At 39.9% G+C, this 15,203-nt stretch overlaps 1 long non-coding RNA gene across 1 annotated transcript; it reads left to right on the top strand.

The window, feature by feature from the left end:
• Nucleotides 1-1,243: 1,243 nt before the first annotated feature.
• LOC129146246 (uncharacterized) lies at nt 1,244-8,412 on the top strand. Its single transcript, XR_008552800.1, has 4 exons — nt 1,244-1,484; nt 2,411-2,528; nt 5,198-5,310; nt 7,588-8,412. It is a non-coding gene; the product is annotated as an uncharacterized LOC129146246 (long non-coding RNA).
• Nucleotides 8,413-15,203: the final 6,791 nt, after the last annotated feature.

Genomic DNA, 15,203 nt, shown 5'->3' on the forward strand with positions numbered 1-15,203 from the left:
CTTTCTTCAGAGGCTGGGACTGTCTTCTTTCTTTCCTGTAAAGCTGGAACTGTTTGGAGGTTGGAGTTGTCTCTCCTCTTAGGGGGCTGGAACTGTCTCCCTCTCAGCTTCCTCCAATCCTGGCTTATATCCTCTTTCAGTGTGCTCCACCCACAAGTCTGATTGGACCATTTTCAATTCTTTGGTGGATTGAACCATTTAGTACCAGTTAGCTCATAGCTCACACCTAATTGGTCCATTCCAGGATCCAGGAAGTACACGGTTGCATAAAAGGGCTCTGAGGAGCAAGTGCCATGACTAACCAAAAGACAGTTGCTATTCTTTAAGGAGCAACTGCCACAGCTGACTTGTGGTGGAGCAGCAGGGTGAGAGAATACCACTGCTGCTGCCAGCTCCCACTGCTGAGGCGGCTGGATTCTGGTAACAAAAATATATCAAATACGCCTTCTACATCAGTTGAGATGATTATGTGCTTTTCCTCCTTCATTATGCTAATGTGATACAATTACACTGATTTATGTTCATATGTTAAACTGTCCTTGTATTCTGTGAATAAATTCAACATGGTTAGAGTGTAAATCCTTTTAATGTTAAACTCAGTTTGCTGGTATTTTGTTGAGGATTTTTACATCATGTTCATTAGGGATTTTGGAGTGTGTGTGTGTGTGTAATATCTTTGCCTGGCTTTGGTATCATTGTAATATCAACCTCATAGATGAACGTGCATAGGTTCTTCAATTTTTTGGAAGAGTTTGAGGAGGATTGGTGTTAATTCTTTAAATGTTCGGTAGAGTTGTTCAATGATGCCTTCTCATTTTGCACTTTTTCTTATTGGGAGGTTTTTGGTGTATGTATGCATATGATATGTATGTGTGTGTCTATATGTACTCTCTCTCTCTCTCTCTCTCTCTCTCTATATATATATATATATATATATATAAAAGAATTAAATATATATATTAATTCTTGTCCTCAAAAAGTTATAAAGGCTATACAGGATTTGGAAGTGAGACTGTATCAAACAATTGCCAAAGAAGAATCACCCATTCTTACTTTCTCTTTTGAAAGTCCTTCCACATACTGATATACCATGCCTCTGAGGCCTGGCTGTCCTTTGATATTCTGTGCCATGTTCTTTTTCTATTGACACTGTCCATTTTGTGTACCTCAATTCTCTCTGCTGCCAAATTGCATGTGTTGCTAGGGAAACTATTATGACAACATTACTAGGTTTTCCTCTTCATCTATGTCTCATAATGGAGCCCTTACCCAAGCAACTGTACACAATTCAGAGGTCTTTTAAGAACCAAACTGCTAACTACTTCAAACTCACATTTTGCAAACAATGAAATGTTTGGAATATGATCTTTGAAATATTATTTCTATTTTCTGATGTTGCAACTTAATCTTCAGTTTTACTGAAGCCAGTTTTAGTCTGAGCCAGGGACTTTTGATGACTAATTTAATCTCCTTACTAGACATTGGTATGTTTGCCCTTTTTTTTTCTTTTCATGATTTAGTCTTGGTAGATTGAGTATTTCTTGGAATGGAATCTTTCCATTTCTTGTAGTTTATCAAATTTGTTGTATACAATTGTTCATATTATTCTCTCATAATCCTCTTATATTTTTATGGCATCAGTTCTAAAACCCTGCCCCTTCTTTTCTGATTTTAGTTATTTGAGTCTTCTCAGTTCTTATTACTCTTTAATTCAAAGTAACATTGCATTATATATTTATAGGCTTCAGGTATACATCATTGAAATTTAGCATGTGTATATATGACACTAAATTCACCACTAAAAGTCCAACTTTATCAAGTCTTTTATTTTTTTCAGTTATCTATCCAAAAGATTTTTCAAATTTGTTGATCTTTTCCAAAAGCTAACTCTTAGATTTGTTGAGTTTTTTCTAATCTCAATTTCATTAATGTCTGCTCTAATCCTTGTTAATTCCTTAAGATGACGAGTGTTACATTATGTGTTTTTCATCACAATTAAAAATGGAAAAATAATTTACAGAGCAGATCAGTTTGCCTGGGGAAAGGAACAGGACTGTGTGATTATAAAAAATTATGAGGAAACTTTTGAACATACTGAATTTTTTTAATGTTGGTGATGGTTTCACATATACAAACACATGAAAACCCTTCAAGCTGTACCCTTTACATGTTATAGTTTATTGTGTGTCATTATAGTTCATAGTTTCAAATTTGTATTTTCTGAAACAAGTCACGTAATTAAATTTGCATACAAACAATATTCCAAGAGACTTATTTTTTTATGTGTAGGCCGTTCAAAATTCCTTAACTAAGAAATCGATATGAGTATATTTGTCTCCTATACTTTAACATTTCCACAGCTCTCCAATTTTGATCTGATCTGTTACAATTCTAAGTCCACTACTCTCAGTTTTTTTCAGAAGAGACAGCACAAACAAGGGATTGAAGTGCACAAAGAGATATGGTGATCAGTTTTCAAGTAGACTTACTGATCTGTTTTCAGAAAGATATTCATCCCATCTAAAGAGGTTGTATCTATGAAATGATACTGTTGTCTTAATTTTTTTACATAGATAGCATTTATCAGATTATTGCAGATAACTCATATGCTTAACTTTGGAGATTTATTTTTTAGGACCTTTATTTATCAACAATAAATCTATCGATGATGTTGTATTATTCCAGCTGGCTTTAAGATGTTACTTGTGTTGTTGAAATTATACAGATTAAACCACAGATGTTACGACTTTTATATTGCTGCTTAAAAAAGAACTAAAACCTCTCCTTATTAAAACAAATTGAAGTGCAGCATAAATATATCATTTATAATAGATGAAGGATGTTTTAAGATAGCCAGACCTGGATGCAATTTGGCATTTTTCTTTTTGATTTTTAATGCTTATCAGTGATTACACAGGCTCAATGTAATCAAAAGATTCTTCCCTATTTTTGCCTCCAGACCTAGAAATTCTCCCTTTTTCATCTAATTCATTTCATTTATATACACCACCTTATATCCACATAGCAATTCCAACACCATGTAGTGGCTTCATTTGCAATTTAAATGTTACTGGCTCCAATCATCTCTGTAGAAAGCTATGACTTCAGTATCATTTATTCAGCATTTTATTCAAAAGATATTTATTAACTCCAAAGTATGTGCCAGGGTTCTATACCAGAGACACAGCGGTGAATAAGAAACAGTCATTCTCACGGAATTTATAGTTTAATTGGAGCACAGATATTGAACAAGCAATTAGAAGATTGATGAGTGTTACAATAGAGGAAATGCAGGGTGTTTGCTATGGGGATATTTATTTTTCCTCTAGACTTGGGAGAAAAAATCACCAGGTTAAAAAATTACCGTTTTCCCCTAACTCTGCCTGGGAACACGAGGGAAAGTTTCCATATACAGAGTGTCTATATCAAGAAGTAGAAACAAGCCCCTAAGACTGATTTTTTTCTTCCTTTTAAGAAAGTGGAAACAGCAATAGACATCCTTCCAGTTTTCCTGCTGACGGGACAGGACTAGGCTTTTATAACCATTCTTTTAGTTTTCTCTTGGTGGATGCAGCTATTCTCCACATTTGACAACTTATCCTCACAACCCCTGTAAAAACAGCACTCCTGTTTTAAAAGAATAGTAAGGCAATTATTAGACAATATGCAAAAACTGGTTTCGTGAGAGTCTTGAGGAGTTTTTTTTCTTTTGTCTGAGATTTCTTGCAATTCCTGGGAGCGCTCAGAGAAAAGACACTGTTGACTTTAAGTCTATGACTACAACCCAGCCATATAGAAACAGTTTAGCCATGAAAACCATTTGGCTGATCTACAAGCAGAGTTAAGCTTGTCAGAGAGCAAGTAAATGAACAACCCAGGTAACTTCTGAAGGATTAGTGGGTCCAGCGTTAACCCAGTGTCAATAGCAGCAGAAGCAAAGAAAAAGAGGGTCACATCTGGTTAAAAATACAAAAGAGAGATAAGATGCTTTTCAAAAGGCTAACTTGGGATTATCTTTCAACTAGGTTTATGACAAACAGAAGATAGATGCCATGTTTACATGCAGAATTCTTTAGTATTTATGCCCAGCTTGGAATCCACATCCACTTGAATTCCTCTTTCTCCCTGTTATCTTAGTTCACAGGGGAGGAGAGAGGAATTTTGGTACCTGCCCCTCATACCTGCCCCCAACTTCCTCATATCCCTGGTGTGCAGAGGTAAATTTATAAGTCTAGTTCAACTTTTCCATCAAAAAGTTCTTTTGGCTGACAAAGACCGATAATGGTCCTGGCAGTAGACATGGATGGCCAGACAACACTTACACCTGAGAATCAACACCTTGTGGTAGATGGAGCCTGGAATCATAGGAAATACGCTGCATATTTGAGCGCTCCCTTTTTATTGTTTTTGAGTGGACCAGATAAGGCTGCATATCAAATCACTTGAGATATTTGTTCCAAGTAGATATTTCTGACTCAGTCCTTTAGATTCTGATTAGTGGTCTGGTGTGTGGATGGGGGTTGGGGAGGTGGGAGTAATTAAGAATGGGAGGGTAGGCTGAAATCCATTTTCTGAAAGCTTTGCTGGTGATTCTCTTGGGTTACCAGTCAAATTTTGTTCTAAAATTCTCAGTGATAACTTTAGGAGGCCACACATATACACTAGTTTTCACTCTCTAAAGGTTCTCAGTCAGTGTTGAAAGTACATTATTTGTTGCTCTTTCCTCCCCTCTCCTAAAGATTAATCTGAGTCAATCCCAGGGGAATCAATAACAACAACAACAACAACAACAACAACAACGATAACATCAATAATACCAACACTGATGACATGCCAGGCCTTGTCCTAAACACTTCATATTTCTCCATTTTACACATGAAGAAACTAAAGCACAGAGAAGTCAAGTAACTTACATATGCTAACACAGCTAGCAAATACTACCACTGGATTCAGGTTTGCTCAGGGGAACTTTCTGTCTGGAGAAACGCAAGTATCTTCCCTCTTAGGGTTGCAGTGTGGTCTTATAGAAAATAGCAAGACTTTTACATCAAACACTTATTAAAATTTGGGCTTAACTGTTCACTAGCTGTGTGATCTTGGGTGACCTTGCATAGCCTGACAAAGTGTCATATTTAGCATGAGCTTCTAGAACACCATAGATTCAATGACTTAACCAACAGAAACTAATTTTTCACAGATTTGGAGACTGGAAATCCAAGATCAAGTTTCCTGCCAATTCAGTTCTTGGTTTGCAGACCATCTTTCTGCTGTATCCTCACTTCGGGGCAGGAAGGGATGAAGGAGGAAGAGGTAGGGAGAGATAGCTCTGGTTTTTCCCACTTCCTAAAAGGGCACTGATACCATCATGGGACTCCACCCTAGTGGTTTCATCCATACTGTAGCGGCAGGAATGGGCACAGTGCAGATTTTCTATGATCTGAGCAGACTGGGTAAAGGAGAAGTCCTGGAGCCCTCAGTGGCTTTTGCAGGCTTTTATTGGAATTTTACTGGGTACACAGCAGGCAGGGGTTCCAGGGGGCTTCCCGGCCCCTAGCGAGCCTTCACTCTTTCTGGGGTCCCTGGTGTTCTCAGGTGGTCTTGTTCTCTGTTCCTCTCATGGTTCTGCTTCTCTGCTCTCCTGTTCGTTCTTCTCTACTGGTGTCCCCATGACGCCGGCCTTGTAAGCCCAGTCTTAGCCCAGGTGAATCCCATCTACATATACCCACACCCTACTCCAGGTGCCAGCCATCAGGCATGCATTCAGGACCACAGGGAGCATCAATCCTAATGGCGGGAAGGCAGAAAAGCCTGAAAATCACTTACTTACCCTACACATACCATAGTATTGTTTCTTCCATCCCTCTTTTTTTGTTTGATGGGCATTTTACTCCCTAAAGATGCCACCTTCATATATCACACTGGGGGTGGGGGCGGGGTAGGACTTCAACATTTGCATTTGGGTGAGGCACTTTCAATCTATGCATTAAGCTTCAGTTTCTGTATTTGTAAAACATATGCCACACCTATTTGTAAAGTTTGAGACTAATGTAAGGTTTTTATAAGGTCTTATCTCAGTTTCATAAAAAGCTAAATTATTTTAAAAAATGAATTGACTATAAATCAGCCACTATGGAATAAAACCTTGAGAACCATTAGCACTTAATGAATATCATGTCTTCAGAACTATGCTAAATGCACGTGTGCACTATTTTCATGGGCTCCTTTCCTAATCCCCTTAATGGTGTAGGCATTTTTATCACTATTTTATACACACAGAAACTGACAGATGAAATATTTTCCTAAAGTCATAGCTGGTAGGTGTCAGAGTCAGGAGTGGAACCACATTAAGTGATCTGAGAGCCTCTTTATTTAGACAGGAATGTATGAAATTTTTTAGTTAATTTTCACAAAGTCCAAATGAATAATTCTACCTAAGAGTTCTGGAGTTACAAGGTATGAGCCTCAAAAGGAGAGAATTCAATTCTTCCATCCTTATGGTGAACTTATTTGCTAACTGAGACCCACAGGTAGGTGGAATCAGGGAGATAGGATTCACCTGGGCTGAGACTGGGCATTTCAGGGCGGCATCACGGGACGCCAGGAGAAGCCAAGAGAGAAGCAGAAGCAGAGCTCACCGGAGAGCCCAGATAGAGTGAGGATTTGCTGGGGGCCGGGAGGCCTGACAGCCTCCTGGCCCCCCAGCACCCTTGCCTGCTGTGTACCAGGTAAATCCCAATAAAAGACCTGCAAAAGCCACTGAGGACTCTGACTCCTCCCTCACCCGGTCTGCATGGGATCAGAAAACCTGCACTGTGGCCTGTCCTGCCTTTACAATACTGTATTCTAGACTTAAAAAATTGTTGAGGATAGATGTTATACGGGATGTGCCAATCAAACTAAAAAAGGGATGGGAGAACAATACTATGTATTTATTTATGGTGGCAGTTTCACCAAGACATTAAAGATGCAGAGTGTTTTGTGTGTCAATCAATATCTAAATATCAATATCTAAAAAGATCAAAACAATCTAGGAGCCATAGTCTTTTTTTTTTTGGCCCCTTCCAAGCTCTACTCTAGGCATGTATTCCAAGGCCAACTTGGAGGTAGGAAATGTAGTTCTGAAATCTTTAGCCTCGGAAAAGCATTCTTTCTTAGCTCTGGAATTCTTTAGTATATGAGCTGTCACCCTGCCCCTAGTTTTCTGTCTCTGATTCATCAAAGGGTGTAGAAACATTTATGCTCTCTCCTCTGGAGAAATTTTTCTGTGAACTTTTCCACTTTCAGCCCAGTTTGTGGGCTGAACAACTTGGTGAAAGAGAGAAAGTTTTTAGGGAAATTGATTAACTGGGACTGAGCTTCTTAAGAAAATTTTTTGAATTAAAAATGTCAGTATTTTTAATATTTTAAAAATGTGTTGGTTATGAGATTCTTGGGAAAAATATAAAGGAATATTGAAACTGTCTTAAGAAACTGCAGTGTAATCACAAAACCACCCAACTGCTCTTTGAAACAAAGGCACTGACAGAAAAGCCTCTTTTCTAACATAACCAGAAAAATGAATAAAACCACTGAATCTCTGTTTGGCAGGATCCACATACTTGGCTGCCCAAGGTAACCACTGCAGGGGCTGGAGGTCAAGTCCGGGAGGTGCCACGGAGAAACCACACTATTCATCCAGCCATCTGGAGACAGTTAATCAATCATAAAGACAGAAAAATGAACAATGAGACTTCTAGAATTTAAAGAAGTTCACCCCAGGAATCTTGGCTCTGTTGATGCAGTGACCCCCTCGAGTTAATAATGGACAAACCACCCCATTAGCCCAAAGAAGATCAGCAAGATATTCAGGGTTCTGGCACAGCTGTGTTGGGCTACTTAAAAGAATAGGTCTCGGAGAAAGTTCTAGTAATGAACTGGAAACAAATAAGATTTTGTGATAATTACACAAGGATGGTTATTCGCAATAATTGTGGCAAAGCATCAGGAAAAAAAGAAAAATGTACATATCTATTGTCTTAACCTTGTTTCTGACTTTATCTTTCAACCTGTAATTTTAATTTGGTCCAGCTTTCCTCATCCACTCACTTTCAATTTTATTTAATCATTTCATAAATAACCTTAAATCCCTTAGCGAATTCTGAAGGTCACTAAATAATTAAACCTTTAAGACAATGACAGCAAGAAATTCTTTCTCTCTCAGCAAAGATTGGCTGACAGGTGGGTGATCTCAAGCCTCAAGTATTTGACTTCCCCCTTTGTTCAGCTCTCCTAGTAAGCTGCGGTGGGAGAGCAATCCACAATTAAGAGGACTATCCTCCCTCCTCTTCTGCCCCAAGCTTTGCATGTATAAGTTGAGCCTTTGGGGTTTTACACTTGCTAGCACTCTTTACAGATGATTAATATTATTACCTTTTTGATTGACAGCTTTGCAGTCAGTGTAACTAACTTGAGCCAAAAGATGAACTAGGGATTTTTGCAAACTCAAAATATGTTACTTTGGAGGAAAAAAAATAAAACAACAAAATTGAGCTTCCATAATTAACTTCAAAGGACAACTACCAGAACTGTATTCTTTCCCAAAGGTGAGAAAATTTTAAAAAATTGAAAAGAAATCTCAAAGGATTTTTGCCACTGTGAAATAGACAAAAAGTCCCTCCTGTTAAAATTTGAAGGTGATAAACTTTTCAAAAATCTTGCTGAGTGAATTAATGAGACCTGTTTTCATCAAGCATTCCCTGGTATGTTACAATTTAAGAAAGAAAAGGCTCCTTCTCCACCTCTCCCCTCCCCGCAGGAATAGCTGGTGTGGAGGCCTGGTCAGGGAGAGGGCTTGATCTCTTCTGAGAGCCTGGGTACAGGGAGTGCTCTGAGGCCCGCATGCTGATTGAGAACAAGCCCTCCCGACAAGCCCCCAAAAGAGGCACAGCCTGTGGGACAGAAGCGCAACCCTCCAAATTCACAGCTGCTACTAGTTTCCCAAACTGTTTTTAGAATCCACAGGGCTGGGAGTAGAATAGTTATGCTCACTTAGCGTGGTTCGGTTTTCAAATTTGGGAAGTGAGCCAAAGGCAAGTTTTCTCTCATAATTCTAGAGATGATATGTGCTGTCCAGAGATGTAAAGTTACAGACTCAGAGCTGGGCCTTTGGAGATCAGGTAGTGAATCCATCCATTTATTTTACAGACCAGGCAATGGAGGATCAAAAAGTTCAGCAACGTGCCCAAGGTCACATAGTTGATCTCTGATAGAGCTAGGACTGGAACCCTGTGTTTTCTTCTGACTCATTCCATAAACTAAGTAGGTAGATAGCACATTAAAATTGTCACATATAATTTGAAAAGATATAAAACAGATGTATTTTAATTACATGTAGTTTAAATGATAACATATATATATGTCATTTTTGGAGTTAGTGGGTTTGGAGTTTCTCCATGAGATGGAGACGTTAGTTATATTTATGACTCCATAGCTTTACCGTTGGGTCTGTGCTCTAGCAGTCTGATACCTGCTTGGATCTTATGCTTTGTGAGCTAGGCATTGATGCCTAAGGATCTTGGTTTCTATAGCTGGGTCAATGGTTATGCTTATTCCTTCTACCCCCACCTCTAGCTCTTGGCATTTTGGAGCCAGATTTCTGAGCTTGTGGTCTCTTTTCCTCCATCATATATACTATACATCTTAACCATTTTTACATGTATAGTTCAATGGTATTGAGTATATTCTTCATATTTTTATGCACTGTATATACATGAAAATGGGAAGGATCAGCTAGAAATACTTATCCATCAGTTATTGATAGATAATCAATATACACTGTTTGACCAATATCGTGCTAGGATCAAACCTCTGGGCTCTGAAGGAGCTTACAATTCATTTGGGTGAGAAGATAAGTAAATAGGAAGTTATAGCTAACAAGAAAACATAGTATGTGATATTTTATAGATGAATGATACTGACAAGAATCCCTAAGATAAAGTTGTTGTGGGACGAATACTCAGGAATCTTCAAAGAGAGAGTGGGCTTGAGCCACATGAAAGAGAAGTCCTAAGAGGAGTCCTGAGAGTGACCCACAGTGTGGGGGTGGACTGTAAAAGATTTTTTTAACAGAAAGTGGATAGAAAAGTTTGAATAGCAAAAGTGTAGATTGTTACTAGACTCAAATGAAAATTTTATCCTGAGGGCAATTAGAAGCCATTGAAGATCCTTATACAACATAGTTGCTATGTTAACAAGTGGATGCGATGACAAAGTGTAGGATGAGTAGGAGGAGGAAGAAATGGATGAGTAAGGCCAATTAGGAAGCTATTACAAAGGTTCAAATAAAGAGAAGTGGTGGTAAGGTTGGGAATGGGTAAGTCAAATGTGTGAAATATTGCAAAGGCAGAATCAATAGATAGCTTATTAATTAATTAAATATTAATTAACTAATTAGATACTGATAGTGGAAAAAAGAAGAGGCAAAAATCCTAGATTCAAACTGTAGTGATCAGAATTTTGTTACCAATGGAATATGGAAGGGAGAAGTTGAGGAAGGGAGATATTATTAAAGGAAAGTTAAATTTTAGATACACTGACATGGAAATGATAGACATCCAAACAGAAATGAGAAAGCTCTTGAAAGAATGTATGGATCTGCACAACTGTAAGATATTAGTCAAAAAATGTTTAAGAAATTTTTTTGGTTTTCATTTGTGTCTTTGGCCACTGCTTCAAAGGTACTGATCCCAACTAAACCAGTTGAAATGGGAATGATTAAGCTGATCACAAACTATGACACTTTTCTAAAGAAGTATAAAGATTGCAATTCTGAGAATCGTCGTATGGAAAATACATCTAAGAAGTTTAATATTGCTTTACATTAAGTGGTAGCTTTCAAGCATTGGAACAGGATGTTACTGCTCTGCAATAAATTTAGAAAAAAAGAGAAAATATTATATAAATTTTGTACTCACTAGTTTGGGGCAGAGAACATAAAGCGTTATTGTTTATAAGTCATTTAATTTGTTTATAAGTCATTTAATTTCTGACCTAGAAATTTTGATCCCCAGCAAAGGGAGCTTTGTTAACTATAGAATAAACAGGGATCTGTATATGACCTCCTTTCTCTGGCTGCAAGCTAGACTAACCCAGCGGGTACAGTGTTAGAATAAAAAGTCAAGTGGGAACTCTCAGTGCATGGGTGACTTCTGTTTTTTCTATGATTTGGGGTGTAAGTCAACCGTTAGCTTTGGAACATCTTTTGTCTATCTTTAAGTGTTTCTTCTCTGGCTGTTCAGATTCCTCCTAGAGTGCATTTCGATTCTCTCCCTGTGGAAGAAAAATTGCTGGCCGCTGGGACATAAAGAGAGGAAGCTGGGGTGTCAGCTGCAGGTTGCACACTCAGTTTCCCTTGTTTGGGATATAGTTCCCTTACCTTGACTTGATTCTTTAGTCCAGAATGCTCTTAACTTTGGCTGGTATCCGGGACAGCCAGTTACCCAGTTGTGTAAGGAGGGTCAAGGAATTGAGGGATCTAATTACTTTTCAACCAGTTCTTTTTATCTTCTTCTCCACCCTACTTCTCTTCCAAGGTAACAGGTGCTTGCAATTCCTAGGCTTTAGGCTGTCGCGTCGGAGGACATTAGATGGACTCTCCCACTGCCCCCACTGCTGACTTAGGGCAGGCTTTTTCAGATTTGCAAAGTCAATTTCCACCCGACCCTTTACTTACCTGTCTGAAAAACATTACCACTGTCATCCTTTCGTAGTGGCCTTTGGTCTTAAATCTCTTTGGTATAGTTTGAGTGCAGTTTTGCAAAGAAAATTAGATGGTGTTTTCTTTTTTTTTTTTGTGGGACCCTCGCCGGTGGCCAGGGAACGAATCAGCACTGCAGAGGCTGTGGAGGCTGCAGCCTCACAGACCAGTGCGCAAAACGCTGTGCCACCAGGGGAGGCCCTAGATGGTGTTTTCTTAAAATCCATCTATATATGAAAGCCACTGCAATTGAATTTTTAACTATAAAGAGTTTAAGTATTGGGCTTTTGATGTTTCTGATAATATTTTATAAAAATCTATGATCCTATCACTCAGTGTTAACAAAGCTATTATGTTAGCTTGAGTAAGTCCTAACCCTATTTCAAGAAAAATGAAATCTATAGATTCCAGCACTTGTACATTTGATTATATTACTTAAATGTGTATAAATAAAAGTAGATTATTTATGATTACGTATATAAGCAAATACAGAAAATCCTAACTTAATACAACAAAATCACTTACTTTGTTAAAATTAACAGCATAAACTGCACAACGGCTGTTATAGTAATAGGATTAATTTTCTTCTCTAAATGTACTTATGGTATTATTGTTGTGCTGTAGTTTCTCTTTATGTCCACCATCCACATGCTACCACATGTTGCTTGAGAAAGAGATTCACCTATTTCTGAATGAGAAATAGAGGAAAAACTTGTTACAGATAGCAAAGCTGTTATCAGTCTCCCTTGGCAAGAACGCAGTTGTAATTTTGTAAAATAAAACAGTTGGGTTTATTAAAATGATCGATACTTAAAATTATCCTTCTAACACCAATGCACTGTCAAATATTTTGCCTTCTACTGTGATGGAACCTGTTTTGCAACCATCCCAGGCCAGGTAGATTTGCTGTCAATTGTAGCAATTTGAAGGAGAATTTTAGAGGCCTTGGCATCATCTTCACAGGCTTTGGTGGTAAGCAGAGGGATCAAACCAGCAGGGAGACAGCAACTTGAGCCCCTTTTCTACCCTCCCTCCTAGCACCGGTGTGTTCCACTTGAACATGCTCATACACCCAGGCTCAGATGTCCATAATCAGGCACCCCACACCCACACGCTTTCTACTTATCAAGTTCGAAGCCGCAGGTGACAGCCCCAAGGCCAATTGCATAAAAAGCCTAATCAACTTCATTTACCCTGCGGAACTCTTGGGAGCTTCCTCAGGTCCATTTGGTTGGAGAGACCCACCAATCACCAAGAGGCACTGAGGGTATATGGGAGGCCCTACAGATAATTCTTCAGGAAAAGAAGTCTATGGGGGCCTCCCTGGTGGTGCAAGGGGTTAATTTGCAGCACTATGAAGCTATCCGCAGCCACTGCAGCATGGCATGAGTTCGATTCCTGGCCACCCAGGGAGGTGACCCACATGGCACAGCAGACCTCTTTTGTCTTGCCTGCTGTTCCCCTCAGCAGTGTATCTCAGTAGATCTTCCTGTTCTGTTTCCCACTCTGTCTTGGTGAATCCTCTCACCCCCTGCACCTCTGACCTGTACCTCAGCTCTTGTATGCATAAATAGATAAATCTTTAAAAAAAAAAAAGTCCACGGACCCCATAGTGCCCCTAACAGGATGGGGAAATAGATGGCGCAATGCATCTTTTAAAAATGGTAAGAACACAACGAAGTTGGCATCCACCTGAAAACAATGAGTTTCCTAGATGTAAAATGGTTGATGAAAGAGGGCCAGTGGACTAATATCCTAAACTGGTCAAGTTGAAATCACGCTAGCCACCTCTCAGCACTACAGAGAAGTGGGTGACCAGTGAGAGGAGTCCTGGAAAGGGGGCTGTGGAGACTCCACTATAAAGCAGGTCCTTTTTGAAAAAACAAAACAAAACAAAACAAAAAACAATTCATTGGGTGAATTGGTAGGATTTAGGGGGATGTCAGGAGCATGGGCCTGATCTAATCAAGCTGTCCTGTTGTAGGGTATGGTAAAAAGTATCAGGCTGTTCTGCCCTCCCACCATCAGGATAGATGACGGAACCTGTGGTCCTGAATGCATGCCTGATGGCGAGCACCTGGACTAGGGTGTGGGCATAGGTAGATGGGATTCACCTGGGCTAAGACTGGGCTTTTAAGGGCGGCGCCACGGAGATGCCAGGAGAAGCAAGAGAGCAGAGAAGCAGAGAGAACACGAGAGAAGGCCGGAGAGCCCAGAGTGAAGACTTGCTCGGGGCTGGGAGGCCTGCCAGCCTCCCGGCCTCCCAGCACCCCTGCCTGTTGTGTACCCTGTAAATTGCAATAAAAGCCTGGAAAAGCCACCGAGGACTCCCTAGGACTTCTCCTTTACCCGGGTCTGCTGGGATCATAGACAACCTGCCCAGTGTCCTTCCTGTCCTTACACCTGTCCAAGGAGTTGGACTGGAGAAGGAGAAGCAAAGCTCAGGCTGGCTTCTCAGTGCTAGTGAGGTGGATATATTTGTCAGAGGACCCAAGGATGCACCCAGGAACCTGAACCCCCGCCCTGGGCAGGAAGCAGGTTGAGGGGTAAGTCTTTTGCTAAACAGACTATTATTTAGGGCGTACTGCAGTTCCAATATTCACCTGGACTTGGGGAGAGGAAGCTAATGCACAACCTAGGCATAAGAAAGTAATGACCTGGGTCTGGAAATCTAGATGGTGAGCCCTGCCCTTAGCAGGCTCAGGCTGTGGGTTAGCATGTCTAACATTGTGCATAGGAAGTGGGGGAATCCAGCAGGACTTCACAAAAGGAAATGTTCCTTCTGCAACCTACCACATACCCACATTCTATGTTCTTTCTTACCCTCAAACCTTCACATAAACCTCCTCTACACCTGGATGACTTTTGCAGTAGACTGCTGGTGGAACCCTAGTACAAGCTAACATTCAGAAAGGAGTTATGAAAAGTTATACACACTGCCTTTGGGCATGGAAGCTAGTGATCCTCACATCCTCAAGTCTCTTTCTCTATATTTTCTCAGCCCCTTGGGTGACATTTCATTTTCTCTTTCTGTAGTTATGGGTCTCCAGCTGATAATAGGAAAAGGTGAGGGACATGGGCAAATTGTGAGTAGTCTTAATTTTATGTTACTCCAGTTTACTAATTCTAAAGAGGGAAAAAGACAATCTCCCCTTTCAGTGTTACTATGAAAACTTTGTGAGAGGCACTCAGATTACTCGTTATGACTGTGGTTGAGATGTGATGATTGGCTGTTTCTGAGTCATGAGCCAGCCCCAAGGCATAGTGAGAGAGGTGATTGACAGTCATTAAAATTTGATTGGAACAGAAGAGCAATCACCCAAAGGAAGGCATAATGTCCCTTCTAAGAGGGGGGAAAGGTGTTGGGCAGAGGCAAGGCAACAGATGTCCTTTATCATTTTTACTCATCAGCTGAGACTCCACTGAGGTCATTTTTTGATACCCCCTGTCCCTGTCCTATATGCCCATA

Source organism: Talpa occidentalis, unplaced genomic scaffold (assembly GCF_014898055.3).
Source record: "Talpa occidentalis isolate TD23 unplaced genomic scaffold, MPIMG_talOcc4v2.1 talOcc4.2, whole genome shotgun sequence".
Classification (NCBI taxonomy): Eukaryota; Metazoa; Chordata; class Mammalia; order Eulipotyphla; family Talpidae; genus Talpa; species Talpa occidentalis.